General features: G+C 38.0%; 1 protein-coding gene across 10 annotated transcripts in view; it reads right to left on the bottom strand.

The window, feature by feature from the left end:
- Positions 1–16,790, bottom strand: part of ndst2a (N-deacetylase/N-sulfotransferase (heparan glucosaminyl) 2a) — a 150,813-nt gene that overhangs the window by 34,932 nt on the left and 99,091 nt on the right. For 5 of the 10 annotated variants that reach the window (XM_053501549.1, XM_053501545.1, XM_053501547.1 and 2 more), the window contains 2 exons: positions 14,597–14,687; positions 5,121–5,185 (listed from right to left, as the gene is read on the bottom strand). The gene's annotated coding sequence lies outside the window, so the exon portion shown is untranslated. The remainder of the gene's footprint in view (positions 1–5,120; positions 5,186–14,596; positions 14,688–16,790) is intronic. The other 5 variants (XM_053501551.1, XM_053501546.1, XM_053501548.1 and 2 more) reach the window with 1 other exon arrangement.

Consider the following 16,790-nt stretch of genomic DNA (forward strand, 5'->3'; position numbering starts at 1 on the left):
TTTTATATTTCAAAGCCTTTACTTCTTTTTGTTCTTTTGATGGCATGCTGTGTGACCATAAAGAGTTATATAAATGCATATATGCGCTGCCAATTTCGTGCGGCTTAACCGCTCACGATTACACCCACTGATGCCGGATGTTAAGTTTGGCAAACCGTCAAAGAATGTGGGGAAAATACAATCAGATACCGAGATGTCTGTAGCATCCTGAGAATGTTTTTTTTTCTGTTTTATAACCGCCATGAGGTTAATGAACTGATCTGACTTTTGCCTCAGATTATTTTTATTTCCTCAGTTCTGAAAAGCCCTAAGTGAAGGTATTTGTACTACAGTGAAAGAACTGGGTTGTGACATTGGGTTTTTAACTAACGTCACTTTTGATTGAGTTAATTGCCTTGTTTTACTTTTGTTTCAAGTCCCCACTATAGAAGCTGCGTCTCTCATGACAGGCGTGCATTCGCACAGGTGTTCTCTGATCTTATACTGAGCTTTCTCACACACACACACACCACAGATGAATCACACTTACTCTGACTGCCTGGATGACGCCTGTACCATCTCCGCAGGATGGTAAATCGCCAAATGTGACTCCTCCACAACAACTGCCATGGTCTCAAATACACACACACATGACCAAGCTGAACCCTTATAACAAGTAAGAGAAATGAAAACTTGTTCCGGGAAGAAACTTCGTTAGTCAGTGCATCAGTCAGTCAATCAGGTCGTCAGTGCTTCATTCATTCATTTAGGTCAACAGTCAGTCAGTGCCGCAGTGATTCACTCAGGTCGTTGGCCAATGCGTCAGTTCATCGCGTCAGTGCGTCCGTCAGTCAGGTCATCAGTGCGGCAGTCAGTCAATCAGTCCATCAATCAGTCAGTCAGGTCGGCAGACAGTCCATCAGATCAAACAGTCATGCAGTCAGTCAGGTCAGCAGACAGTCAGGCCGTCGGTCAGTCACTCAGGCCGTCGGTCAGTCAGTCAGGCCGTCGGTCAGTCAGTCAGGCCGTCGGTGCGTCGGTTAGTCATTTAGGTCGTCGGTCAGTCACTCAGGTCGTCGGTCAGTCACTCAGGTCGTCGGTTAGTCACTTAGGTCGTCGGTCAGTCACTCAGGCCCTCAATCAGCCACTCATTGTGTCAGTCAATACACCAGTAACACGCACTCTCTCTCTCACTCTTATGCATGCATCTATGCACCCAGAAAAGCCTTGCATTTGACAAAGGAAAAGTAATCATAATCCAGATCAAGAGTGGTTAACACTGAGACTTCTCTATTGAGAACTGAGTTTGATCATTAATGATTATGAATGTGTGACCGTGCATGTGCTGTGTGGGTAAAACAATAATGTATTTATTTGCACAGAAAACTACATGCGTTGTTAGAAAATAACAGCCCTCTTCTTAACAATCAGATCTGAGCATTTAACCACTCAGTAAATCCATGTGTATATAATAGTGTCCTTAAATATTTCACCCGTTCTAACTTTTATCAATAAAACTTAATAATCTATAAAAGCAACAAGACACAGTTAAAGTCTCCACAGTGCTGTCAACTTAGTGCTCATTATTCTCCTCTACTACTACATCATGTATGTGACAAAAACAGAAAGCTGTAACAAACCAAAATACAGAGACTTGGCAGCACATCATGTCCCTGTAACTTGGGTCAATCTGTACATGAGTGAGTCAGTGATAAGAATAATTGGAAAAATATCACTTAAAATTTTAAATTATTACATGTAATCAAAGCTAGATATGTTTTACTTGACATGGACGCTGCTGTTGTGTGTCGAATTGCTGTGTACGAAACACGACAACTTGGTTTTTAAGGGTGATGGGTGCACACAAACAGGGGCAGGTGTGGACATGCTGTAACTTTCGTCAATACAAACACAAATAAGGTAACAGTGTAAGGTAAACACAAATAAGGTAACAGTGTAAGGTGTGAAGAATGGACCCACGTAAATAACTGTTTGAGAATCGTGAATGTCTAAGTTTGTTGCCATGTAGTGTTTTGATGCAGAGAGCAGGACATGTTGTGGAAATTATAACCAGAACAATACAGTAACATCACTGTTTGATACAGATAGCTTGATGAATAAGAAATATTTAATTATCCATTTCCACCGTCGTAGACAACAATGAGCACAACTCAAATATCTCAGGTTTGCAGATGAAGCTCTTTTTACACCAGTAACAATGGCAACAAAGCAATAAGACACTTCCTGACTGCTTCACAATGTTATAATCCACGTTAATCCAACCATCATAAGAAAGAGTTTGAAAGTAGTGAAAGTCTTTTTAACTCATTATGATGATTATGGGTACTGCAGTGGAAAATGTTACTTGATACCAACATGTGTATAAAATACTGTACACTCTCCGCCCTCTAGTATCAGTTAAACAATTTTTTATGTTTATTTAAACTTCCAGTCTGCTGAATAATGATAAAAAAAAAATGAAACTGAAGACAAAAAAAAAAAAAAAACAACAAATAAAAAGCAAGAACATTGTCAAAACTCTGCACCACTTCTGGCTGGCTGTGTATAACATCCCAGGGTTGGAAGGATAAACAAACTCGGCACGGGTAATTGGGTACGGCACGGCTCTCTGGGCAGAGGGAAGAGCAACAACAGCAACAGGTTCATGTGCAGCTGCTTACTGCATTACTCTGAGGACGAGCGCTATTAGTAATTCGAGAAACGTGTCATGGCCAGGCGATCAGTCCTCACTTTAAGGGAGAAAAAAGTAAGCGCAAAAAAATAATAATTAAAAATTAAATGATAACATAAAAATAAAAATCATTAAGGAAATGAAGATTACAAGCAGCGTTCTGATCGGCTCGTAAGTTTCCTGGGAAGTGGACTGCACAAGCTCTCTCAGCGTGGTGGGATGAAAGGGCACTTGGCGATCTCACATCAATCGCGACTTGGGGGAGGCATGACTAAATTAGGAAGAAAATCTAAATGAAAAAATTAAAAGCCGCATGGTCTCAGCTTTCCTGAGTACTCGGTATGACTGCTGATCAATCCCTACTATCCGTTATCAGCCAAATGAGGATGGGTTCCCTGTTGAGTCCGGGTTCCTCTCAAAGTTTCTTCCTATTGCCATCTCGGGGAGTTTTTATCTTGGCATCAGGAACAATCTTATTTCCATAATATTTCTTTTTGATTTTCTAAAGCTGTTTTGAATTGAAACTTCTTGGTTTAAAAAAACAAACAAACCATGAACGGTTTAGGGAACAAGTGAACAAAGCTTCATCACTTTGCCGAAAGTAAAAATTCTCATCAGTCATTGCGCCTTGCTGGAGCGCAAAAAGTATAATATTATTAACATCGAGGATGACATTACCCTACACACTGTATAAATGCAGATCATTTACTGCTTTCTGTTTCACCCAAATGAGGATGGGTTCCCTGTTGAGTCCGGTTCCTCTCAAGGTTTCTTCCTATTACCATCTCAGGGAGTTTTTCCTTGCCACTGTCGCCCTCGGCGTGCTCACCAGGGACAAACTGACCATTTTGATTCATACAAATTCACATTTCATACAAACTTAAATAATTCTTTTGACTGTGTAAAGCTGCTTTGCGGCAATGAAAATTGCTAAAAGCACTATACAAATAAAATTTAATTGAATTATAATAATGACATAATAAGAATCTGTAATTAATGCATTTTGTTAATTTAATAAACGTTTTTTTTTTGTTAATCCTTAATTTAGTTAACCCTTACTTACTATTACATAGGCAAGTAATCTGTGAAAAAATAAAATAAAATAAATAAATAAATAAATAATAATAATAATAATAATAAAATAAATAAAATCTAAACAATAATAATCTTGGAAATTAATCAAATAGTTTATTTAGGAATTACATCTCAATGGCATATGTTTTATAACGGGATCAGCTTTTGTTTCAATAAATATTCAATACTGTGAAATTTCCAGTAGCAGCAACAGGTATCCAAGGTTGCTCACGTTACCATGGTGACACACAATGGAAGTGATGTAATGCGAATGTCATACACGATGGAATGTGTTTCGAACGGACAATTTTTTTTTATTAATTAATTTATTTTTGGAGTTCCTTAAACTGATATTCCCTGCACAGGGAGAAAAAAGGAACACTTTAAAGTCAACTATGGATTAGATCACAGCCATTGATTTGTTTTTGTTTGTTTGTTACTGATGTCACCGTAGAGTTTAGTAATCAAGTATTCTGAAATTAAACACGTGACGCTGTCGGCATGCAACCAGAACCACCAGGGTTGTGTAAAATAAAAGTTTTAGACTTAGATTACACTTCTCCAGACACCAAGATAACGCCTTGGTTAAATGGAGCAGATCACAATGTTGAAATGAACACGAGTGCCTGTGCAACACGGCGATAGAACAGTTAAATTTGTATGTGTGAGTTTATTCTTGAATTCACACACGCTTACTGATTGCACTGAAGTACTTCAGTGGCCACGATAACTGTAAGCTCCCATCAGCAGCACCGTGGCAACAGCTTGCAGCTTTTTAATTGGTCAGGGACTTCAGCTGACTGCATGCTGAGACACTTAAAAATTACACCAGCGGAAAAGTAAAGCCATGCTCCTAGTCAAAGGTGCATTCTGTCCAGAAACGTCACACTCTTTTCTGCTCACACACCGTTAAGACGCATAAACACACACTCGCTCATTTGGACCGATTTCTGGCTACAACGGCAAATGAATCGTGAATGGATGTGTTTGAAGAACTGCAGGCTTGACACATGAGAACCAACACCTTCACTAGTGTGTGTGGGAGAAAATAAAGAAAAAAAAGGAGGGGGGGGAGGACAAGAAATATATTGAGGGAGGCCCTTGTATTCTGTATTGTTTTCTTGGCAGGGTTTCCCACCCAGCTCCAAACATGTCCGCCTCTTCCTTCCAATTAAAATTTCTTTGGCACGGTTTCTCCCCTGATATCTTTTCACTCTCTGTCATTGGAAGGCCATCCCTTTTTTTCCCACCACCTCTGCTTGCCAGGCTTCACAATTCATTCTACGATCCATTCCACCAAGCGCACAAAAAACTCCTGAAGGACCCCACAAGCACAAACTCAACCTCACACACAGAGTCAGGCAGAATGACATACCAAGTCTGACGAGGATGCTCGTACGAGGCCCCCGGTGAATATGCCAAGTTGTTCGCTCTGGGAATCTGGAGGCAACAGAGAAGGTAACCTGATTAAAACAGGGAAGCTCCTGTAATCCGACGTGCCAAAACACAGTTTCCTTTCCAAAACAGCAATGCCTTATCGTTAACCTATTGTTCAGCCTCCTGTTCTAATGTGTTTTGTTTTTCTCCGTCCAAATCCCCCCCAAGTTAAATCTATGGTACATGTTCCATGTATTTTCTTGAGTCTACATGGAGCTAGCCTAATTATAGCACAAAGAAAGAAGAAAAAAATTAACGATTTAGAAAGAAGAAATGTTCCTTTTTCTGGCAGGACCAGCAGCAGTGTGGCTCCCGAATGTGTAGGGCAAGAATATTCACCATTAATGAAAAATTCCTTGCTTAGAAATGTAACTAACAACTATAAATAGCAACTAACATGACTTTATTGTGATATCTGTTATATTTTGACGCTTGACATTTTGCCCAGGTTCCTGCTTTTGACTACTTTAAAGTCATGGACCATTAGTCTGAGGTGAGAATGTGTCTAGTTTTTGTCCATTCTTTTTTTTTTTACTTTTCAGCTAAATAATCTAATGTGATCAGATGCACTGGTTCAGGGTTTTTTTCCCCAAAACTATGAAATAACACGTATGGCATTACTGTAGGTAAGTAAGCAACAACGACAACAAAAACAACATGAGTCAGGACATGAAGGTCCTCTGTTGTGAAATAGTTCTTGCAAGAACAGTGCAAATGTAAAAATCCATTAAGCACCATGATGAAACTGGCTCTCATGAAGACCATTTAAGGAAAGCAAGACCAAAACTTACCTCTGCTGCAGAGGAGAAGTTAATTTGGAGTTACCAGCTTCAAAAATCACTAATAAACGACCAGCACCTCAGATTAGAGCTGTTATGAAGGCTTTACAGAGCAAGAAATAAAAATCCATCTGAAACACCTTGTTGGGTCTGCACCCGGACCCGCGCGCCCTTGATTTTGGCCATTGAAGCCACAGTCGTCCTTGGCCAGGAGGTTTAATGAGCACACTGCAAATAATATGAAGGAATATATTCTTGAATCCTAAACCTATTTATAATTTCTTAGAAAATGTTGAGAGAATGGTGCTACTTTTCAGCAATTTATATTTTATATAGCTTATTTAAATAAGCCAGTAAAACAAGACTTCTGTTTTTTTTGCTTGCAATTTTAGTTATGTAAACTTATTTTTAAGAAATTATAGATAAGTTAAGAATATTTCACCTGTCGTCATTTTTTGCAGTGCATAATTGGTCGTGCTCACAGAGTAATAGATGTCTTTCCTTTCTAATGCTACTGATAAGAGTAACACCAGGCAAGCAAGGACTGGACACAGAACACAGGACACTTTCAATACTGTGTTTTTTTTTTTTTTTATTATTATAATTTTTTTTATGACTTAAATAAAAAATAAAAATAATCGATAAAAAAATGGATTTTCAAATATTATTCCAGCAAAAAAATAAATAAATAAATAAAAATAATCTTTAGCAAAATATTTGCTGCAGGCCAAAAAAGAAAGTAGCATATTAAGTAAAAGATTTTATAAGAAAGAAAGAAAGAAAGAAAGCAGAGTCTGGTTCTGCAGGGTGTTTATTAATACTAAGCAGCTATTTTTTTTTTTTTTTTTACTGTTAAAGTTTTATCTGAGATTTAATTTTAACCCAAATGTCATCACACCAATTACTGGCTTTGTTGCATTAATTACTTTTCTATATACCTTTCTATCATCTGAAGACGTCTTTGCCTTTACAGCAGTTGATTGCACGCGTCTGCTGTGCTGTACGTTAAGTCAAACAGGTTATGAAGGTAATTTAGTTATAGCTTATACTTGCATGATTCTTACCAATAACACCCCAACAAAGTGCTACTACTGTGGCCAAACTCTTACTATCTCTCCCACACACACATACACACACCTGAGAGCTGTGATGATGAATAATACATCTCTGCTATTCGGCAAATCCAGCACCAATGCTGTCTGCAAGACCACATGTGGAACAGACTTTATCGTTCCAACATACTGAAATCGGAAACTTATCACAGAGTCTGAGAGATTTCGTACACCTCAGCATTACGGATGTGTCGCTCAGGAAAAGGTTTCTGACAGCTCTTCATCTGGCTGAATAAAGCCATCAATCAAGCCAGCAGGATCTACAGTTGGAGCTGTACATGGCGCTTCTGTCTTCACCGATGGAGGTCAGGATGCTAACGGTGCTGATAACGAGCATTACCACGCCTCATCTGACGCCACAATTATGTACAGGCCAAATTCTCAAAATCAGAGCTCAGGAGAGATACTCATTTTTAAAGGCTTGTAAATAGTCTGACACCACATGGCTTCAAAAGGGCTCGATAGAAAAAGGTCATATCGTCATGCCTCATTTAATGCGTTAATGTTACCGACCTATGGTAACATAGCGATGACAAAGCATTATTTTAACATGACGCATGAGGTAGAGGACATGACAACACGGTAGAGATTAAGATATTTTTGAAAAGCTGTACAACGTAGAACGTGGATAATGCCATAGTGTTTGAATGATCATCTGATGAACAGGAGGCTACTGCGGTTATAGGTCTAAATATTATCAAGCGTGTGATAAATTATATTCAACATACACTCTTCTGAAATATCATGAGCACACTTCACCCTTTAACGTTTAGATTTTGTGAATAACAATGACAATCCTCAAGCAGCTGATGTGATGATTTTTGTAACTTAAGTTTTTTTGTATCTTTTACTAAATAAAATGATTTACTTAATGCAACTGTTTTGCTAGCAGTTGTAATTTTACACTTGCTTCCAATAGTTATAAAAACAAGAGTTTGTTGTTTCACAAAGATTTTCTCCTTGTAGTTATATGTCTTGCACATTCGTCCTTCGTTAAAAGCTAGTGGTGACGGACTGTAGTCGGTTCGTGATCAGTTCAGGTCTCTCCCCACAGTTGGCACGCGTGTGAACCATCATGGGCTAATTTATTTTATTTTCTCTCAGACATGCGCACAAACTGTATTGTTGCTCACTCAATCACGTTCCCTGCGGGTCACACACCACTGCTCTGTGGGTTGCCGGATAACACTAAATTGTGTTTAGGATGCCAGCTGAATCCCTGTGAACATCAATATAAAACAGCCCAACTAATATAATATCAGCACTAAAACTCATACTGGAACTATATATATATATATATATATATATATATATATATATATATACATACATACATACATACACACATTATATATATATATATATATATATATATATATATATATATATATATATATATATATATACACACACACACATACATACATACACACACACACACACACACACACACACACACACACATACATACACACATACACACATGGTTTTAATGGTCAAGATTTTTAAAACCTTTTTATAATTTAAAACATTCTGTTGAGCTAAAGACTTTTAAAAAATCTATTATGCTTTCATTGTTATTTACTGTACTTACTAATGTTTAAAGGTAAAAGGTTAGGACCTGACCTATAAAATAGTAACAAAAAAAAGTTTTTAAAAAAATCACGAATCAATCAACTTTAATTTAACAAATGCATATTAAATAGTTTAAAGATTTCATTAAATTAATTATTGAACAACTTCCATGTTTTAATTTAAAGCAAGTTTTATTTTAACCTTTTGCAAACGTTTTTTAGTTTAGGTGTTCTATAAGCAATGAATAGAAAAGTACACAGAGAAGGGTACAAAATAAACAGAAATACACAATTATATTTGCCTCCTTGTTTTCTAAAAAATATATTCTGTCCATGGCTCAAAAACATCAATATATAAAATCAAAAGTTTGAGTTGTGTGTTGCACTCCTATTGTGGCAGGCTGTGGCATTTCTCTATCTAAGCTTTTTTTTTTTTTTTTTGAGTTTCAATTTAAAGAAAATTATTTGTTAAAATCAAAGGTTGTAAAGTTCAATAAATGCATGATATTTCCAAAGTTAAATAATTGTGATCTCGATATTGACCACAAGCTTTAGCCGTAATCGAGCAGCCCCAAGTATTGTCCTCCTTATGGTTAAAAGAGTTTGTAAAATCCTAAACTGTGTGTGGTATATGTATACCACTTGAACAAGCACTGTTTACTTCCTGAGCAGTTTATCAGACACTCTCACCATGTTAATCCATCATCTTATGCCATTAGAGACTACTGCATCTTCCCAAGAAATAACTTCTGTTAAAGAACAGTTCCCAAGAACTTCTGTTAACATTATAACATTAAAGCAACACTTTAGGCCAATCCAACCTGATTTACACAATACAGATTACACTAGATTACCCAGATTGTTGCTATAAAAGTATACACAACTGTACAGGATGTCTTTGCATGCTGTAGCATTAAGAATTATCCTTTACTTGGAACTAAGACGCTCAACCATGACCCAGATGCAATAAGCAAGCTTCATGAACAGTTAGGCGAGATTGCCGTTGAATAAATCGATTGGCTTGCACACGACCCTGACTTCAACACCACTGGGATAAACAGGAGCTCTGACTTCCTCAGGTGCCAGAGCCTTCCCACTTTAATGCATTCAGGGCTGAAAGAAGAGAGAGAGAGAAAAAAAAAACCATCCCCTGAGGCATGCTACAAAATCTAGCGGAAAGCCTTACCAGATGAATATTGGCTGTTAGTTTACTAACAAAGTCCATGTTAATGCCCTTGATTTTTAAATAGGATTTTTGGACATGCAGACCGGGATGTAAGTCAGCTGTCTACAAAATAGAACTCAACCAAACATTTACATGATGTACAGCATGTTATTCACATGGTGCATACTTGAGATTTATGTTAGTTTGGGAGCCTATGCAGTGTTTTACACAGGTTTAAAATACTATACTTGAGGTGGTATTCAGTGGAATGAACCGGGATTACCTGGCAGATCAAAAGTGGTCTATTACATAGAACATCATTTACGATATTTTTATTTACTTGATATTTTTATTTACTTGATATTTTTATTAATTTCACATTTTAAAGTTCCAACCCACTAACCCTCCTCATCTACCCGTGATGTGAAGGGTAAGACAAAGTAAAAAATTAAGAATTGAACAATCTTCAGGATACAAATATGGTCTTGTTTGAGAAAGCACATAACCCTTTAAAATAGGGGTCTCCAAATCCAGTCCTGGAGGGTCAGTGACCAGCACAGTTTGTAATTCACCAACACCAAAACACACCCTCTGAACCTAGTCTGGGATTCCCCTCCAAATTTAATGGCGAAGAGACAACACTCTTACATTTGACATGTGAGATTTATTTTCTTTCTTACAGTATTTGGCCACATAATGGCAAAATGGAGAAAAAGGACTGATTTAGTGGACTGATATACCCAACAATGTACAGTATATTCGTGTCAAAGGCGTATACGACTCATTTTGTCAAATGAGTCGTATTTTGCCTGCAAAAAAAAATAATTTATGAAGGGGGAAAATACTTTTTCACAGCACTGTAAAGTTGCTGAGTCTGGACTTAGGGAAAATCGAGGGAAAAAGACCACTGCCTCCAGAAACTTGTACAGTGCGTACTGCACATGATCGGCCGATCGTATTATGAGCTTCCCTTTTTACCCTGACGCGCCCATCACTCTGGTATTGGGACGATCTGAACTCATCAGACCACATGACCTTTATCCATTGCACCAAAATCTAGTCTTTTTTCTCCTTAGCAAACTAAAGACTTTTCTCTGATAAGTCTCACTAACGAATGGCTTTCTCATGTGGACATATCTGTTTAGTCCCAATCCTGAGAAGTTCTTCTCACATTGTGCGTTTGTGAAAATGATCTTACTCTCATTATTATTAAGCTTAGTTGTGGTTTACACTTTTTTTTTTTTACTGCCGAATCATGGTCGAAATGTTGTCTTTTTTTTTTTTAAACCCCAACACACACAAAAAGGTGAGATTCATTTTCTATGTTATAGTATTAGGCCACATGATGGCAGTGTGGAGAAAGAAGACAGATTTAGTGGATTGATATGCCCAACATCGTACATTCGTGTCAAAGATAGAGACGACTTATTTTGTCAGACTTAAGAACAAATCAGACTTGCGAACGACCTCCCGGAATGGAACTCGTCCATAACTCAGAAACTACCTTTCTTTTTTTTTTGGTATATATGCAATTCCATGACCAACTAATAATAATAATAATGATAGCGGATGGCATCATTCTCCTGGACAGATTTTTAAAAAGGGTGGACAGATATACTTGGGTGACCCAGTGTTGAAAAACACTGGTATATGTGTACCACTGTATGTGGTAGCGCTGTAGTCCTTACTGGCTTGTTTTTCCATCCAAAGAGATAAGAGCTCATTAAGAAACAGACATCAAGAGACAGCAGATCAAAGAGGTTAAGTGAAATGTTTTGGCACCAACAAATTAGCCGACTGGACGTCTAAGTAGCTCTGGAAACAGCAATCTGACAAACAAAATAGGCTAACAACTTCCAACAAGGCTTGACTGATGTGAGAGATACCAGACAAATAACACCAAATCATGTTAGCTTTTATCGCAGCAGTTTGCTGATCGTCTCTTTGTGGCCAGACAGTAGCCTTAATAAGATGAGGGATTGCTTAAGAGAGAGTGAATTAACAAGAAGTTTTTTTTGTTTAACTTTGGGTAAGAAGAGTAGGAGTAATTTCAGGTAAAAAGACATGAGCAGTCGGTGTTGTTTGGCGCTTGTGAAGAGAGCACACACTTCTCCCCTCCGGTCCTCAAATATAACTGTCTGAAATGTACTTTAATAAAAAGCACTAAAGTCAACAGGAGCCGAATGAACCTCATCTACCTTTCAGGTCTGGTTGTCAAAAAGCAATTTCCAACAGAAATTTTTATTCCCACTTCCTTAGAATTCCCACAAGCTCTCTTCAGTCACATGATGGCTACCAACCAGGGAAGGTGAAGGCTAACACATGCTTCCTCCAGGCTCACGCGGCAAGCCAGCTGCATCTTTCTGCAGCTCATGCTGCGTCACAGTGTAGCTAAACACGCTCAGAGAAAAAAAAAGCACTACCTACATTTACATTTAGGCATTTGGCAGACACCCTTATTCAGAGAGACTTAATATTTTTTTCTCATGATACATCTAAGCATTCGAGGGTCCAACAAGGCCCCTTGCCCAACAGTGCCAACTTTGCGGTTGAACGCTTCCAACCGTAGTCCAATGCTGTAACCACTGAGCTACCCCTGAGGACTACCTGTCCTTTTTTTCACGTGTGATCTCACAGATGCCCAGAACTCATGTGTGTTTCTCTTGACTGACAGGAGAGAGTGTAATATGTTCATTCCCAGTAAGCATGAGGAGCCAATTACAATCTTACACTCTCAGCTAACAGATTACTGCAGCATCGTCAGGGTTTGAAGTGATAATAGAATTTCACTTAGAATCTTTTTCTGTTTGGTTTAAAAAAAATCTAAATAAATATTTTTATACTTTTTCTTTTTTTTTTCTTTTTTTTTACACCTAAGCAATTGAGGGTTAAGAGCCCTGCTTAGGGACCCAACAGTAGCAACTTGGTGGTGCTGGGGTTTGAACCTGGGACCTTTCAGTCAGTAGTCCAAAGGCTACCCCCGTCTCTACTTACACTGTTACACTCATCACTCTTGGAACAGGGCAAATCTGGACTTATCAGACCACGTATGCTAAGTACCTTGTATAAATGTTTAATGAACACTCTTTCAGCTGTTTTTACGTTTTTGAGTAATATCAGACATACACTGCCTGATTCCATTCAACACACAATGTTGATCAGGTGTGAAAATAATTCCTCATGCTCCCAGAACTACTCTTTCACTTTTTGACAATTTAAGTCCTGGAACACACACGTGCCATCAGGGAAGAAAAACCTTCATAGCTGCGATACGCTGGTCATTATGTACATTCAGGTCGTCAGCTGACTTAATTTTATTGCCAATACAGTGTCATGAAAAAGTACTTGACCCATCATGATTTTTTTTTGTTGTTTTGTTTTAAATCATCAAACACATTTAATATATTACACAAAGATAATCAAGATGATCTTTGGCAAATGTGAGACAAGTCTTTGTGAGGTCTGCAGTTCTGGGTGATTTTATGAGCTCCTGGATTAGTGTTTGTTGTGCTCTCGGAATAATTTTGTTAGGTGGCCTCTCTTGGAAAGGTCTTTGTTCCAAGTTTTTTTTTTTTTTTAAGTGATTTCAGTAATCAGGCCTGGGTGGAATTTAACTTGGCTTTCCAAAAAGAAAAAAAAAAGAAAAAAAATCACAGTTCATTCTTGATTTTGAAAGGAAAGACAATGACCTTTTTTTACATAGAGCCAAGTGGGTTTAAACAGATTTTTTCCACCTTAATAAATTAAATTATTATTTAAAAACTGCATTTTGTGTTTACTCTGGTTATCTTTTTGTGATGTTAAAATGTATATGATGATCTTAATCATTTAAGTGTAAAAATATGCAAAATAAACAAAAAAATTATCTAGGAAGAGGGCAAATACTTTTTCATAGCACTAACGTTGCTGGGACTAGACTTAGGGAAGATCAAGGGAAAAAGACCACTGCCTCCAGAAAATTGAACAGTGGGTACTGCACATGATCGGTCCATTGCTTCATGAGCTTCCCTTCTTACCCTGACGCACCCATTACTCTGGTATTGGGACGATCTGAACTCATCAGACCACATGACCTTTATCCATTGCACCAAAATCTAATCATTTTTCTCCTTAGCAAAGAGTTTTCTCTGATTAGTCTCACTAACAAACGGCTTACCATGTGCACACGTCTGTTTAGTCCCAATCCTGAGAGTTCTGCTCACACTGTGTTTGTGGAAATGATCTTACTCTCATTATTATTATTATTATTATTATTATTATTATTATTATTATTAAGCTTAATTGTGGTTTCCACTATTTTTTTTTTTTACTGCCGAATCATAGTCGAAACGTTGACTATTTCTTTAAAACCCCAAAACACACAAAAAGGCACCTGTTCAAACGTCTGTCTGTGTAAAAGATGTTGTACAAAGTCCAGTTGCACAAGACCCAAACTTCATATACACAGCACTACTGACGGATGACAAGAAAGATCAATAGACGTATAATTCACTCAAAGAGACACTGAGAGCATAAAATATCATCATCATCATCATTATTATGGCCTCATCACATCTGAAAGATAAGAGCTGTGCTTATTGCTTTAGTCATCCATCTCAGCTATCAGTATAGTCAGTCCACTGACGAGCAGCACAAGGCGAAACAAGAAGACAGAGACACAATATGCAAGGAAGGAAAAGACCAACAACACACACACACACCAAGACCAATAAGACAGTACAAGACAGCTATATAGATGTATAGATAGTTAAAATAAAGGATTGATATAAGAAGACGAGTCTTACTTCTTGCTGTGGACTGGGCTTCCTTCGGTCGGTCACTTAATCCGTCAGCTTCTCCTCTAATTGTGTAAAAATGTGCAATAAATCCAGGTTTCTGTAATGAGGACAGAAGGGACAGTGAGGTTAGGCTGTGACGGATGACTCTCTGTGCGGCTGAGAGGCCAGGCAGTCAATATTTGCTCTCTCCTCCATTTGGAAGGTTTTTCTTTGTGTGTGTGTGTGTGTGTGTGTGTGTGTGTGTGTGTGTGTGTGTGTGTGTGTGTGTGTGTGTGTGTGTGTGTGTGTGTGTGAGAGAGAGAGTCTTGTCTCCTTTCCTAGACTCTGACCTACAGACAAACACACCAAGGTAAAGTGGGGTGTATCAGCTGAGGATTAACGCCACACCCCTTCTCAATTAGACACATTGAGGTCAGTCTGATCCAGTATGCATGTGCGCACACACACACACACACTCGGACACAAAGACACACACACACGTTTGCTTATCAAAACACTTTCCGGTGGTAAACATAAGCTTCCAAAGAAAGCAAAAGGACAGAGAGAATGTGCGTCTGTGAGTGTGTGTGTGTCTGTGTCTGTAAGTGTGTGTGTGTGTGTGTGTGTGTGTGTGTGTGTGTGTGTGTGTGTGTGTGAAAAGACAGTGGTGGACGAAGAAAAGCTCTCCGGGAACCAGGCGCTTCTGTGGTAATTGTGAACAATACCCAGCGTGCATCTGGTGTCCTGAGGCTCCATTAAGGCGAGCAGTTTTATTTCACTGCACACACACACGGTCATGAGCAGGAATGAGGGACGGGGTACAGGCGAGGAGGGAGAGAAGAGGAGAGGAGGTGAGGTGATGGGAGAAAACAAGATAAAGGACACACAAGAGGCTCCTTTGTACTTGTTGACGTGGAATGAGGTTTTAAAGTTTAATGGAGCTCAGGGAGACAGTAGATTTCTCCACTGGGAGGGCGGGCTAACTGCATACACACACAAACATGAGGAGACCAATGACCCATCAAACACACATACGCAGGAACACAGGGAGAGAGAAAGAAGCAGAGAGAGATCATTATTAACCTTGCTTGCTTTCCTTTTTTTTTTTTTTTTTTTAATAATGTAAAAATATTATATAATGTAAATATTTTTGACTGCAACACTAAACGCCTGTACTTTTATTTTATACTAGATTTACCCGCAACTTTGTTCATGTGGAATTTAATCGTACACTCGTTTTAAAAAACGTACAACGGCAATTTCAGGAAAGAACTAAAAAATTTTATGTTACTGTGTAGTGTGCGGAATGTAGGAGTGAGATGACGTTTATTAAGGGGATTTCATTTGCACACTCACAACAGCCGCCATCTGTTGAATTTTAACACGCACTAATCATTTCTTCAAGGTTGATATTTTTTTTTTTATGATATAAGGTCGTTTTCTATTTAAATTTTAAAGTAGCACATCTGTTACCGTGGGGCGATTGCGATGAGACAGAATCTATATGTTACCTCAAGCTCGATCAAATACACCTGTGAAAACACCATTAAAATTAGCTCGGTAGTTTTTACTGCGTGCACAGACAGACAAAAATTCCAAAAAACATCTTGATGTGTTCCATCACTCATCTTACATCCGCCAAATTATTTTTTCTTAAACATTTTCAATGCACGGACATGCCAAGTTTACAGTTTTATTATATGTATAGATAAATTTATTTATTACTACTGTTTAAACTTTTTTTTTTAAATCTTTTCTCTCTTTTTTTGGATTTATCAACTCCTGTTAATTTCTTGTGACTTATTTCTGACCTTTGGCAATATGAATGTAAATATTTGTCAGGCCAATAAAGCACCGTCAAATCTTATATCTAAGAGATAGAGAGAGAGAGAGAGAGAGAGAGAGAGAGAGAGAGAAAGAGATATAAAAATGACAAAGATATACAGAGAGAGAATTGAAGAGACAGAATTAGAGAAGGATATATACTGTAGCCAGAGACAGAATAAGAAAAATAAATACAGAAAAAGAGAAAGAAAGAAAATATTACTGCAAACCAGCCAGATGTGTCACTTCTACACATCTGTCACAGCAACACACATTGAAAAGACAGACGTTTTTATTTATTAGGCTAAAAAAGGAATGCTTCAAAAGTTTGTGTGTGTGTGTGTGTGTATTTGTTTCTTGACCAAGATTTAAAAATATGCTCACGTGTTCTCTCTCT

Source organism: Clarias gariepinus, chromosome 8, assembly GCF_024256425.1.
Source record: "Clarias gariepinus isolate MV-2021 ecotype Netherlands chromosome 8, CGAR_prim_01v2, whole genome shotgun sequence".
NCBI lineage: Eukaryota > Metazoa > Chordata > Actinopteri > Siluriformes > Clariidae > Clarias > Clarias gariepinus.